Genomic DNA, 14,777 nt, shown 5'->3' on the forward strand with positions numbered 1-14,777 from the left:
TCCGAGGGTACAACAGTGTCAACCCGGTCTTCCTGGGTATCCTACCATACAGTCCCTTTTCATTCAGACGCTGACGGATAGTACAGATTGACACTACTGATACCTGTCAGGATTACTGCAATTGTATGCAGCAGTGGGTGGCAGCACTTATTCTGTACAGTATGTACATCAATAAATGAAATAGTGTATATTCAGGACTTAACATGTTCTATTGTGTTAGTGTTTACATATACCCAGCGCTCGATCTCAGCACCCAAATCGTTGTGTACATGTGTTAGGACGGGCCGGGGCCTCTGATGTGACGCCTGACCCGGTCCCTGTCTAGCGCTGGAGTGTCGGCCTGTTTCGGGGCTGGGGTAGGCCAAAAGCCTCCACTTGAGTGTACTGAGGTTCCGGTTTCCCCGTAGCGCCGGGACCAGCACTTCCGGGGTCAGGGGGAACAGCAGCGAGCCTGAGGCTATTTAGGCCTCATTTCGGTTTCGGCTCATTGCTGGTTTTCCCCGCGGTATCAGCTCCCTAGCGCGAACCTCTCCTGCTTCCCTGTTACCTATTTCCTGCCTCCTGTCCCTGCTCTTGGATTCCTGGATTGTTGACCTGGATTGCTTTACAGACCTCTCCTCCCTGATCCTGATTTGGCACCTTCCTGACCTCCTGTATATGACCTTTGGCTTCCACCTGACCTTTTGGGTCCTGATTTAGCTACTCCGTTGTCCTCCTGTGTAGGACCCGGCTTCCCTGACTACGCTTCTGCCTCTGCCTACTGCTACCACGTGACCTTCAGTTACCGACCCAGCTTTCATGACCACAGATTTGCTCCTTGAGTATCTGTATTCCCTGGTTTACCCTCCTGCTCATCTGCTACTCCATTCCTGCCTGCCCTCTTGGACCTCACTCTAAGGTTCCTAACAACATGACATTGAACTAATTGTTGTTGGGGCCAGCCAATAGGAAACAGCAGTGTAAAATATGAGAAGACGTTATTTAAAAAAAAAAAATACCTGGGGGCTCTATAAAAAGTACGGAACAGCAATATCTAGACAGGAATATGTTTTTTAACTTTTGTTTCCCACAGCAAAAAAGCAATGCAGGGAAAACCAAGGAGGCAATGCATTGCGGTTTTTCCCCACAGCTCCATCATTTCCATGTATAATTGGTTTGGAAATTGCATCGTGTTCACTGCGTATATTTTTCTACAATGTGCGAGTGGGATTCACCATGTTTTATGTGTTTTTTATGTGGACTTTATATCATGTGAAGCCCCAGCATTATACTGCTTTTATTAGAACCTGTATACCTATGAAAAAACAGTGAGAGAAATAAGGAAAATAATACAGAGGGGACAGAAGTAGATTTAAAGGGATTCTATCATTAGAATTCCCTTTGTAACTAAGTACACATAGGAATAGCCTTAAGAAAGACTATTCTTCTCTTACCTTTATTATTCTGATCCGCATTGCCGTTCCTGAGAAATATCTTCTTTCTTCCATATGTAAATGAGTTTTCAGACAGCACTGGGGCGTTCCCCTGCATTCAAACAGAAATGGGGGCGTCCCCTGTACTATCCGAAAACTCTCTAGCAATCTTCTTCTCTGGACCACCTCTTCTCCTGCGTCACTTTCGTGTCTTCATCCAAAAGCGCCGACTGCGCATGTCCGTCAGCCATTTTATTAAATCCATATTATTGCATTAAAATCAATTCATGTGAATGGGGCTATTCATGTAACCATTTTTTTGGGGGTAGTTCCTTATAAAGGAAACTGAAATCTATGAGGGATTCTTGAAAACAGGTCATGGCTCTTTTCCATGGCCATTTTGTATCACAGTCATCTGAATAGAGTCCTGTCTATCTTTTATCTCTTTCAACTGCACAATAAAAATACATTTTTGAAAAAGTTATATTCCCAGCAATTGCTGATATGTGTAATTGTTTTTGCTGGGTTTTTTTGCCACCTTCCAAGCCTCATAATGTTTTTAATATACTGTCAACCGAGTTGTCTTGGGGCTTATTTTTTTTCGGATGACTTAAGTTGTCAGTGGTACCACGGGTACAATTTTTTTGGCCGTTTTTATTAAAAATAAACAAATAATGCTGGCGTTTGCTTTTTAGGTTCGCTGAGCTATATATGCCATGCACTGTATAATGCTATGCTTGATGGTGTATAGCTGACAAAATTCTTATAGGCCTTCTCGCTGAGTGCAAACCACACGTCAGTTTATGCATGGACATTTTCTTTTGCAGAGTGTGAAGGAGACTTAAAATCTGCTACTGTAAAGCACTGTGGATTTTCTGCCCACACATTCACAGAACCATACCCTTATAATTCTTTAACACTTCCTCTTACTGGTGTGACAACATCATACAGCATGTTACATACTGTTCAATATGCAGACCTGCGCAGCATTTACAGATGGTATTCTTGGTTTTATACTCTCTCACAAATTACAGCAAGAATAATTTAAAGGGTTCGTCCAGGAAATCACAGAGGGTGGTGGTGGGGGGGGGGATGTGAAATATATATATCATACCTCCCAACTTTTGAAGAACCGAAAGAGGGACAAAATGTGCGGTGCACATAGTGTGCTGCGGCAAATTTAGCCCCGCCCACTTTTGTGTTGACTCCGCCCACTCATTACTTTTTAATGTGCCCGCACAAAGTATAATCCTCCTAGTCACCTGTAAATTATATGTCCCCCTTCTATCTCTCCCCCAGTTTCATATACACCCTTCATCTGCCCCCAGTTTCTTGTCCCCCCTCCATCTCTGCCCCCAGTTTCATGTTCCCTCCATCTCTGCCCCCAGATTCATGTCCCGCCATCTCTGCCCCCAGATTCATGTCCCCACATCTCTGCCTCCAGTTTCTAGTCTCCCCCATCTCTGCCCCCAGATTCATGTCCCCTCCATCTCTGCCCCCAGATTCATGTCTCCTCCATCTCTGCCCCCAGATTCATGCCCCCTCCATCTCTGCCCCCAGATTCATGTTCCCTCCATGTCCTGCCCCCAGATTCATGTCCCCTCCATCTCTGCCCCCAGATTCATGTCCCCTCCATCTCTGCCCCCAGATTCATGTCCCCTCCATCTCTGCCCCCAGATTCATGTCTCCTCCATCTCTGCCCCCAGATTCATGCCCCCTCCATCTCTGCCCCCAGATTCATGTTCCCTCCATGTCCTGCCCCCAGATTCATGTCCCCTCCATCTCTGCCCCCAGATTCATGTCCCCTCCATCTCTGCCCCAGTTTCATGCCCCCTCCATCTCTGCCCCCAGTTTCATGTCCCCTCCATCTCTGCCCCCAGTTTCATGTCCCCTCCATCTCTGCCCCCAGATTCATGTCCCCCATCTCTGCCCCCAGTTTCATGTCCCTCCATCTCTGTCACTAGATTCATGTCCCCACATCTCTGCCTCCAGTTTCTAGTCCCCCCATCTCTGCCCCCAGATTCAGGTCCCCTCCATCTCTGCCCCCAGATTCATGTCTCCTCCATCTCTGCCCCCAGATTCATGTCCCCTCCATCTCTGCCCCCAGATTCATGTCCCCTCCATCTCTGCCCCCAGATTCATGTCCCCTCCATCTCTGCCCCCAGATTCATGTCCCCTTCATGTCTCTGCCCCCAGATTCATGTCCCCTCCATCTCTGCCCCCAGATTCATGTCCCCTCCATCTCTGCCCCCAGATTCATGTCCCCTCCATCTCTGCCCCAGTTTCATGCCCCCTCCATCTCTGCCCCCAGTTTCATGTCCCCTCCATCTCTGCCCCCAGTTTCATGTCCCCTCCATCTCTGCCCCCAGATTCATGTCCCCCATCTCTGCCCCCAGTTTCATGTCCCTCCATCTCTGTCACTAGATTCATGTCCCCACATCTCTGCCTCCAGTTTCTAGTCCCCCCATCTCTGCCCCCAGATTCAGGTCCCCTCCATCTCTGCCCCCAGATTCATGTCTCCTCCATCTCTGCCCCCAGATTCATGTCCCCTCCATCTCTGCCCCCAGATTCATGTCCCCTCCATCTCTGCCCCCAGATTCATGTCCCCTCCATCTCTGCCCCCAGATTCATGTCCCCTTCATGTCTCTGCCCCCAGATTCATGTCCCCTCCATCTCTGCCCCCAGATTCATGTCCCCTCCATCTCTGCCCCCAGATTCATGTCCCCTCCATCTCTGCCCCAGTTTCATGTCTCCCCCATCTCTGCCCCTAGATTCATGTCCCCACACCTCTGCCTCCAGTGTCATGCCATCCTCTCCTTCATCTGCCCCCAGATTCACGTTCCACCTGAGTGTAAACATTACACTTACCTTCTCCTTCGCTCCCTCGCCGCTCTCTGCGCTCCTCTCTCTCGCTGACACATAGTTGTAGACGCGATGTGACGTCATCACATCGCGTCTACAAGGCAGTAGCCGGCGGCAGCGGCGAAGCAAGGAACTGACCTGTGTCAGCTCCTTGCTTCAGCCGCATATGTGTTCAACTCAGATCTGCGTCCAGAGGACATACCTCCCTCCAACCGGGACCGTGGGACACGTCACCGAAATCGTGAATGTCCTGTGGAAATCGGGACAGTTGGGAGGGATATATATATATATATAAAATGGCAATAAATGGATGTCCAGCACTCCGTAACTTCTTTATATAAAAGGTATAAGTTTATTTCGGAGACATGCTCCCTTTAAAAGCCGAGTATATACAAAGCATATGGTGGTGCAGATAGGCGTTTCGAGGTTATTCACCTCTTAGTCATGGTAAACCATGACTAAGAGGTGAATAACCTCGAAACGCGTCGGTTTCTTCGTTACCATCCTATCTGCACCACCATATGCTTTGTATATACTCGGCTTTTAAAGGGAGCATGTCTCCGAAATAAACTTATACCTTTTATATAAAGAAGTTACGGAGTGCTGGACATCCATTTATTGCCATTCTCTCCTTACCTACCGGAAGGTTCTCCGTGCATCTCCAGGATACTTCTTTGGGTCTCATTCCGTCGGATAAAAGTAAGACAATAAGCTATCTATTATTTTATGCATTAATGCGAAGCTGTGACTCTACTCTGCATAGTAAGATATATATATAAAACATGCTCTTCTGTCCCACTCTGGTGTCTGTCGTTGCTGTCCATGAGTGGCGTGTCTTTGCCACAGGAAGTCATTGCCACACTTGACTACTGAGGAATGGGCCTCATGATGTGAGTGACGTTACTGGGTCATTTTCGGCCAAATATATATCAAGGTGATATGGCACTCCTCAATGAATGGGTGCTTAGGAAGGGACGCAATCCAATTCTAATAAGAATCAATGAACAGCACACCAAGAAAATTAGCAATTTTTCAAATGCCGTTTACTTGTAACAGCAATCCATATGACTTAAATCAATGACGTTTCGGTCAGTCCCAGGCCTGTATAAGAAAGTTAAGAAACCACGCCTCCTTTAACAGGGCCATCCTGCTCTTCATCCCTGCTGCTGCCCACTTCATGTTTGGCGGTCACATATGGTGCCGGACTTCCGATGGGGAAGGCACAGTGCACATCTGAATGGATAGTGGCAGTAGTCATTGGAGTGCCAAGTTCAGTACCCCCCCCCCCCCATAGAAACCATAGAAAAACATTATCTATGAGTGCAGTTTCACATATATTCTGCAGGTGGCGACATTGCTTTTGTGAAAATCAAGAAAAATTTAATGAGCCGAGTATTTTGGCCAATACAACTGGGGATTTTTGGTATACAGAGACCAAACAATAATTTTCAGGCCATGGAATTCTATTGGTCTGAAAATGTTACTAAAAATGCTTTACAATATTTTCTGATTTTTAGACATTATTACTGCTTTCCTAGTGGTCTTCATGTATAACAAAAAATGAAGGCAATATGTGAGACCCATAGCAAAAATTCTGATGGGTTACTGTGGTCAACGGTCCCAGTTTTTATAAGGTGTGTTATATGTAAGATGGTGAAGTGTTATGGTTGCATAGTTGCTGTTTGGGGTGGTGCGTAACTTACTGGGGCAGACATATATAAAAGCAAGACAGTGCAAGCTTAGGAGGGAGTACATTAAAGGGGTTGTCCAGGACCTGAAGGTAATGGATACTGATGACTTATGCACCTCTGCAGTGTACAGATTTCCCTCACTATATATATAGCTTTAGGGTCCATATACCATAGTGGGGGCACCAGGGACCTAGCAGCTGAATCAGCTGATTGGTATGGGGACTGGGTGTCGGACCTTGACTAATCTTATACTGATGACCTATCCTGTACATAGGTCATCAATATCCATTACTTTGAGGTCCTGGACAATTCCTTAAAGCTATTTGCGCTATTACTCTGGCGTACTTTGCGTGATTGAGGAATAAACATCCAAACACACAAACTTTCGCATTTATAATATTAGTAGGATTAGTAGGATTCACACCATTTTTTACATCATTTGTGCCCGTTCTCTTTGTTTGGGCATTGACGATGTGGCACTTTTATAGTCACTCTGTGTAGCATCAAATGTTATGTCTCTTTTCCGATAAGCCAAATCTCTATTCAAGTATCCAAAGCTCCTTTGCTGGACAAGCCATAAGAAGTGTCTATATGCTTGAAGACTAGTTTGCCAATTTTTGGTGGAAAGTGTCTTAAAATTCTAGCCCATTTTCTCTCCCCGTGTATATTTATGCAGTATAAATATATATGTTTGTTATTAGAGATGAGCGAATATACTCGATCGAATAGCTCCGTCGCATAGCTCCCGTTGCAAAAACACTTCAGGGGCTTTGAATTTTTACTGCTCCTCTCACCTTCCCTGGCTCCGGGAGCTAGGCGACGGAGGTATTCGATCGAGTATATTCGCTCATCTCTATTTGTTATATACTGTTTCAAGTTGAAAGAAAAGAAATGTGAATCTCCTTGTATGTTCTTGAATGTTGGTGAATGTTTTGATGCTTGGCCTTCTAGATGACATCTATGCAAGAGGCTTGCTCAACAGTATCCTGTGGTTGCTGTGCAAGCAGATTGAGACCCCATGGACTCACTGATAACAAAGAGGCAGACACCACAGTGACTCTCACAAGCAGATACCATACAACAGCCGGCTCCAATTCAGTGCTTTAGTATCCTCAGGCTCTTATTTGCACAGTAATCAGTTTACCAATGCTGTTTCCTATGTTCACACACGTATTCACAGTTGATGCTTACTTTTATATTCTCTTTATCTGTTTTTAGTTCTATCTGATGGGAAGAGGCGTAACTTGAAGCTCCCAGTGCAAAATTTGTAATGGGGCCCCTTCCTACCTTGTATCATTTACAGTAGTGGTATATTTCATCTGTCATAGGAACCTCAGAGTCCAGTGCTTACCACTGCTCCCCCCTGTAACAACACCCCTGCTGGTTTGTTTTATTTGTGTGTTTGTTTTTGGTTTTCAGATGCAGTTTTTGAAGCCAAAACCAGATGTGATCATAAAAAGAGCAAAACTACAGAGAACAGGCGCCACTCTCTCCTTTTTTAAATCCACTCTGCAATGCAAGATCTTAACAGGACAGCCCCTGGACGAATCAGCAACAATGTGAAGTTTGCAATGGCGGAACTTAAGTCTTGTGGACCTTGGTGAAAACTTTGTCCATGGCCCCCTACCCCCTCCCAACATTGTAGTCTTGATAATGATGGGTATGGGTGATGCAGTGGTATCTCAAATTATTGAAAGGGATATAACTATAGTACACACAACTGTGGTTACTAAGTATGCAGTTAGTGAGCAGCGCTAGGAAAGTAAACAATACTATGAACTGCGTGCTCTGGAAAATATCTAATCTGTGGGATCCTAACAGTCTAAGAGATCTGTGGGGGTCCAACACCCAGGGCCGCTGCCGATGAATTCTTTGAAGATACTGTGGTGCTTTTGTGAGTGCCCTCACCTCTTCACTCTTTACATTGTACAGTATCTGTTTTATAATCACCATACAGTGTATAATATGCTCCACAGTGGCCTCCACACAGTACAATCTGCTCCACAGTGGTCCCCACACAGTATAATATGCCACGCAGTGGCCCTCAGACAGTATAATATGCTGCACAGTGGGCCCCACACAGTATAATATGCTGCATAGTGGCCCCCGCAAAGTATAATATACAGCACAGTGACCCCCACACAGTATAATATACAGCACAGTGACCCCCCACACAGTATAATATACAGCACAGTGACCGCTACAATATACTCCACAGTGACCCACAAACAGTATAATCTGCTCCACAGTGGTCCCCACACAGTATAATATGCTACACAGTGGCCCCCAGACAGTATAGTATGCTGCACAGTGGCCCCCACACAGTATAATATGCTGCACAGTGACCCCCACACAGTATAATATACAGCACAGTGACCCCTACAAAATACTCCACAGTAACCCACAAACAGTATAATATGCTCCACAGTGACCCCCAGACAGTATAATGTGCTCTACAATGGCCCACACACAGTATAATATACTTCCTACAGTGGCCTTACAAAGTGTTAAATGCTCCCAAGAGCCCTCCTAGAGCCACTTCAGGTGAACCCCGCCCCCCCAAATCTGATGAACATTCGTAAGATGAGTATATGTGTTTGTTATTTTTAATCACCTCCCCTGGGCCTCTTGCTATTATTATCTCCTCACCTTTCCTCACCTCTCCTGGGCATCCTCGCTCCATCTGGCTCACTTCAACATCTTCTTCAGTCCTCATCTGCCTGCGACTGAGATAATGCGCCCCAGACATCACTACTGGGGCCTGTGATTGGGCCTCAGCAGTCATGAGGGCCGTGCTGACATCATTAAGCCGGCACACCCCATGTGTCCACTGTGCCAGAAGAGCCCCGTAGAGGATGCTGGGAACTGTCAAAAGCCCAAAGAGGTGAGTATAAGATTTTGTTATCTTTAATCACCTCCCTTGGGCATTCTACCATTGGAAAGGGACCCGGTAGCGTGCAACCATGAGAGTTACACCAATGGAAGTTTGGTACACAGACATATGTGGTTTCTGCGTGTTCTGTTTATACTCGGTTTGATTTAGAGATACTACATGAGTATAACATTTTATTATTTTTAATCACCTCCCCTGGGCATTCTACCATTGGAAAGGGGCCCGGCAGCATGCAACCACGATTTTTGCACCCATGGAAATTTGGTACGCAGACATATGCGGTTTCTCTGTGTTCTGTTTATACTCCATTTGGTTTAGAGGTACTAGATGTCACATTAAGTATATACCATTGTTTCCATAGATTTTAAAGGGATGGCCCCATTTAAAACTTATCGTCTATTCACAGGATCACTGTTAAATATCCAATGGTGGGAGTCCCACTGATCATGAGTATGGGGTTCCATACCCCCAGTTTGAAAAGATCAATTGTTATACCACTCGATTCACAGTTTATAGGACTGACAAAGATAAGTGCAGAACTTCATCAGTCCCATAGACTGCATGGTATTTCAGAAGAAGGGCCACAATAAAGCCCCCACCCCACAATTCACACTGAACGGCTCCACACTGGAGAATACCAACAGCTACACCTACCTGGGGCTGGAGCTCAGCAAATCAGGAAGCTTCAAAGCAGCAATAGAAACCCTGAAAGCAAAAGCCTGCAGAACCTTCTACGCCATCAGAAGACAACTGTACCACCTCAAACCACCGGTGAGGGTCTGGCAGAAGATATTCGACACAGTCATCGCCCTGATGCTACCCTATGGCAGCGAGGTTTGGGGCCCAGCCACCTACCCAGACCAGCCAAAATGGGACTCTAGCCCAACAGAGACCTTCCACCTGGAGTTCTGCATATACCTGCTTCATGTCCATCGCAACACCACCAACATGGCCTGCAGGGCAGAGCTAGGCAGACTCCCCCTATGGCTCACCATACAGAAGAGGACGCTAGCTTTCCAGGCGCACACTCAGGGGAGCAACCCTGACTCCTACCACCACCAAGCTTGGCTAAGCCACAGAGACCTGAGCAAACCCAACACCCCCCAACCAAACAATAGCCAACCACCAAACCAAAAACATCAAAAGATGACGACCAAGGCCGAAATAAAGGCAACCACAGAGACAAATAGAGAGCGGTACATAGAGGAATGGAGAAACGAAATAAATAACTCCAAGAAACTCACCGTGTACCAATCCCTGCAAAGGAACTACACCATGGCCACCTACCTGGAGAGAATACGCCACCCCAAGCACAGACAGACCCTGAGCCGGTACAGACTGAGCGCCCACAACCTAGAGATAGAGACGGGGCGATACAGGCAGACGTACAAGCCACGGGAGAACAGACTGTGCCAGCACTGTGACCAGGGGGTCCTAGAAGACGAGACCCACTTCCTGCTACACTGCACCAAATACTCAGCTGTGAGGACTGTCTACTACCAAAGACTCTCTGCCCACATCCCAGACTTCATATCCGCAGATGAGAAGAGGAAACTCTACATCCTACTGGGAGAAGAAGAGGCCACGGTGGAGATCGCTACCCAATACGTGTCCAGCTGTCACCAACTAAGAGGAAGATGAGACGCATGGACTATCAAACCCCCCCCATAGACTTTTAAACCCCCACCCAAAAGACCCCACGGACTGTTATACCCCAAATCACCTATCCCACCCCCCACCCCCACATATAGCGTCACCAACCAAGAGGAAGATGCAACCCCACAGACTGTTATACCCCAAACCACCCACCCCACTCCCCCATACCCACCACTCTTCCCCCCACTCTACTAGCTTTGGCAATGCCAAATATCCACTCGGACGTGCCAATAAAGCTTGTTTGATTTGATTTGACTGCTAATGGATTGGTGGATGTCAGTGCAATGATTATATATCTATCACCTATCCCTTGTTGATTATAAGAAAACCCCTTTAAGCAGCAATATAGTAAAGTAAGTCTGGACTGGTTATAGTGATAGATTATCCTTGACAGTTATCATTTGGGGTATGATGTATTATTGGTACCAAAGCTCTTGCCTGTCGCTGAAGTCAACACTGTGGTTATCTATGTGATATACATATTTACAAGTGTGGTTACATATGTGTGTTTGTGCCTTTTGCGTGTATATCTGTGCTTTTTTGGGTATCTTTATGTTAATCTGTATGTCTCAGCCTGTGTCTGCTTCCTGCCCCCTCCCTTTCACACCATCTGGAAGTCATGTGATTTCTCCGATGTTTACTTGTAAGCAGACCTCCCCCATCTTTACCTGTACTTATCATATACATCATTGTTGTGCAAAGGACAGGGTATGACTGAAAATATATAGGTGTGTCACAAGCAAGGTGGGGAAGCAGAATACACATTAAAGCCTTATGAACACCCAACAACTGTCGCTCTCTACTTTTCTGACATACTCTTATCATTCTGATGCTAACTGTGACTTCAAGGAGGGTAAAGGGAATTGTCTGTTTATATACACATGTCCATATAGGTTGCATATTTACAATGACCTATGTGACAGACCAACAATCTGATGTCTATAGGGACCCCCTGACTCTCCCCTGATAGAAGGGATCGGAGGGAAAAACTGTTGAATCTCAAGGAATGTATGGCATCAGTTTTCTGCCCTGTCCCCATTCAGAACACATGCACGTGCACCCTCAGCTAAGCATTTGGCTGACAGTTTTACCACCCGATATCCTCAGCCCTATACACACTGGCAGTGAGGAGTGCCAAGACACACATATACACACTAGATATTTGGACACCAGTGGATTTGGCAAACATTCATCTAATGTGGAAAATCCTTTATAGTTTGAAGGGTTCCCCAGTATAAAGCTGATCACAGAACCCCTAGGGACTACAGCTTAAGCCCTCAGACACCCAGCTGTGATCTATGGGGTAACCTGCAGCAATTTCTCTGCACATTACCAAGTGTGCAGCCCAAAGCTGTTATGACTTGTATATTGAGGCTCCATTCTGTTCCAATATTTATAGAGCGTGTCCTATAACATATTACATTGGACCACAGCAGCAGAAGAGGCTCGGGCTGCACACTTGGTTGCGTTCATGGGGCCTTACACAATTGAAAAAAGATCTATATGCTGCCTGTGTTACGCAGGGGCATGTCAGAGTTAATAAATTGGGAACTCTGTAATGGGTCATCTATATTGGGATGATGCTACTGGGAAATTAAATACTTTCTAAAGGACAGTCCTTGCCTCTGACCCCTTCAAACACACATTTCAGTTAACTTCTGGGGTTCCAACAGAGATAGTCCAAGAATACTTGAACAATTTTTGAAGATTAAAGGGGCTCTATCACTGGGAAAAGTCATTTTTAACTAATCACATCTTTGCATAGCCTTTAGAAAGGCTATTCCACACCTACCTTTAGTATGTAGATTGCCTCAGTGGTTTCGGAATAAGTCAATTTTTATTCATATGCTAATGAGCTTACAGCCAGCACAGGAAGTTCCCAGCAGCACTCGTCTCTCCTATTATCTCCTATGTGTGTGCAAACAGGAAGCTGAGTCATCATCATCATCATCAGCAGCAGCAGCCTGTGTTGTGTGATGTATTGTGCACCAGTCTAATTAGCATATGAATAAAAACTGACTTATTCAGAAACCACTGAGGCAATCTATATACTAAAGGTAGGTTTTATGCTTCAGTTCATCATAATTGTCAAGATCTTTGCTTATACTTGGGTCCTTCTATGTTGCAGAAAGGCCTTTTGGTCACTGCAACTATCTTATGAGGCCTCCCAATTTTCTGTTGACAGATAATGTAGGGAAAGGAAGGACCAGATGCAATGAATCTTATCACACCTGATGTGTCTGGTAGCGACTTACTCTCCTGTCCCTACTAAAAACATATCTACCAAACTGAGTGTGCATGTGCAAAGGGAGTCAAAAAGAATTGCTGCCAGCAGTCTATGGGAACCTGAATAAAATGTTGGAAGACTTCACAGGATTAAAGGGGTTCTATCATTTGGAAAACACGTTTTTAGATAGTGATATGCCTGAATAGGCTTTAAAAAGACTATTCAAGTGCTACTAGTAGATTTTGAAAAGACAGCCCTGTTTTTTACATATCGGTAAAACCGATATGAAAATGAACGTCTCCGTGCACCCTGGGTATTCCCCAAGCCATCATGCACCCCCCTGTGTCATACCTTTATAACGCCCCCCTTTGCTTGTGGTCTATGATTGCCTTCCTCCTCCGTAGATGTAACCACCTCCATTGTCTGTAGTCTCGATCGCTGTGCTTTGAAATCTCGGGCATGTGCAGTAACACTCCATTCTGAGAGTTACTGCACATGCCTGAGCGCCATTTTCTTGTGGACAATGGAAGAAAGCGCACAAGAAAATGGTGCTCGGGCATGTGCAGTAGCGCTCAGAAGGGAGCGTTATTGCGCATGCCCAAGATTTCAAAGCGCAGAGATCAAGACTAAAATGCAAATGGAGGCGGTTACAGCTACAGAGGAGGGCATCTTGGAGCACAAGCAAAGGAGGGGGCTTTATAAAGGTATGAAGCTGGGGGGGGAGGTGCAGGATGACTTGGGGAACACTCAGGGTGCACGGAGAGTTTAGTTTGCATATTGGTTTTACCGATATGTAAAAAAAAAAAAACTGGGGTAGGGGGTGTCTTTTCAAAATCTACTAGCAGCACCTGAATAGCCTTTTTAAAGGCATATCACTATCTAAAAACAAGATTTCCAAATGAAAGGGCCCCTTTAAATGCACGTGCAGGAAAGCTCCACATAGATCAGTGTGAGAGGATTCCTTTCCTGAACTGTAAAGATAAGATGTGACTCCTCTGTGTTTATTGATATCATTGTGTTATCATTGAAGGCCAGAACCTTCAAGAATAATCCAGTGCGGTAACAAAGCCAGACTAGAAGGATGGAAGGCTAAATAAAGAGATTGCCTGCGTTCCAATATATATAACATGTCATAGACCACTGTTATCACTGCCATCAGCAATATGGATTTCACCCACGTACTTGGCTGCTAATCTTCTGTATATATCAAAATCTTATAATATTGTGCTCTCCTGTATATTTGCTGCTGTATATATGGCCACTGAAATATGAGGAAGTATATTGTAGGATTCAATGAATAATATAGTAGATGTTTACTGTCCACATGAAAAAATTGTAGATTCCAAAAATGCAAGTTATACCTTGTCGTAATATAGTTCCGTATTATCCAAGGTACTGCAATTTTTCGGTTTCCCTTCTGGTCCAGGATTTAACAGCTTCACTTCTTGCCTATATTTGACACTGGACAGTATTTCCTTTGCTGATACTTCAAGAGTGCTGTGTGTAAAGGAGGACGAATAACCAGTGTAATGTAAAAGGTAAGTCAGTCGCTTTCTCAGTTACAGCATGGATAGAGAATTAAAGGGGTTATCCAGAACAGTCATATGAATTGCTGTGGCCCCTCATTACTTACCAGCGCAGCACCCCGTTCATTGCATAGTGGCTGTGCTCGGTATTGCAGCTCATCCCCATTCATTTGAATGGAACTGAGTTGCAACATAGTCAGTGACCAATGGACGTGATGTCACTGCCTGAAAGGAGGAAATAGAGTTCAATATTATAGTCTTGAAAACCCCTTTTATCTTATACACAGAGCCAGGCAGCGATCTCCCTTCTTTCACAGCACAGATGAGGCAGGAAACACTCTCCTTTATCATACACAGGCAGAAAGTGAAGCTGTGGGATGTGAGACTGGAAGGGAGAGCTAAAGATTGAAGCATGTTGTCTAAGTGAAATATATTAGTAAAGCTACATTTACATGATCAAAGGACAAATGTCCATGTAAAAGGGTTTATGTTTCATGACCTTTTTACATC

The sequence above is a fragment of the Leptodactylus fuscus genome, chromosome 6 (assembly GCF_031893055.1).
Source record: "Leptodactylus fuscus isolate aLepFus1 chromosome 6, aLepFus1.hap2, whole genome shotgun sequence".
NCBI classification, from domain to species: Eukaryota; Metazoa; Chordata; class Amphibia; order Anura; family Leptodactylidae; genus Leptodactylus; species Leptodactylus fuscus.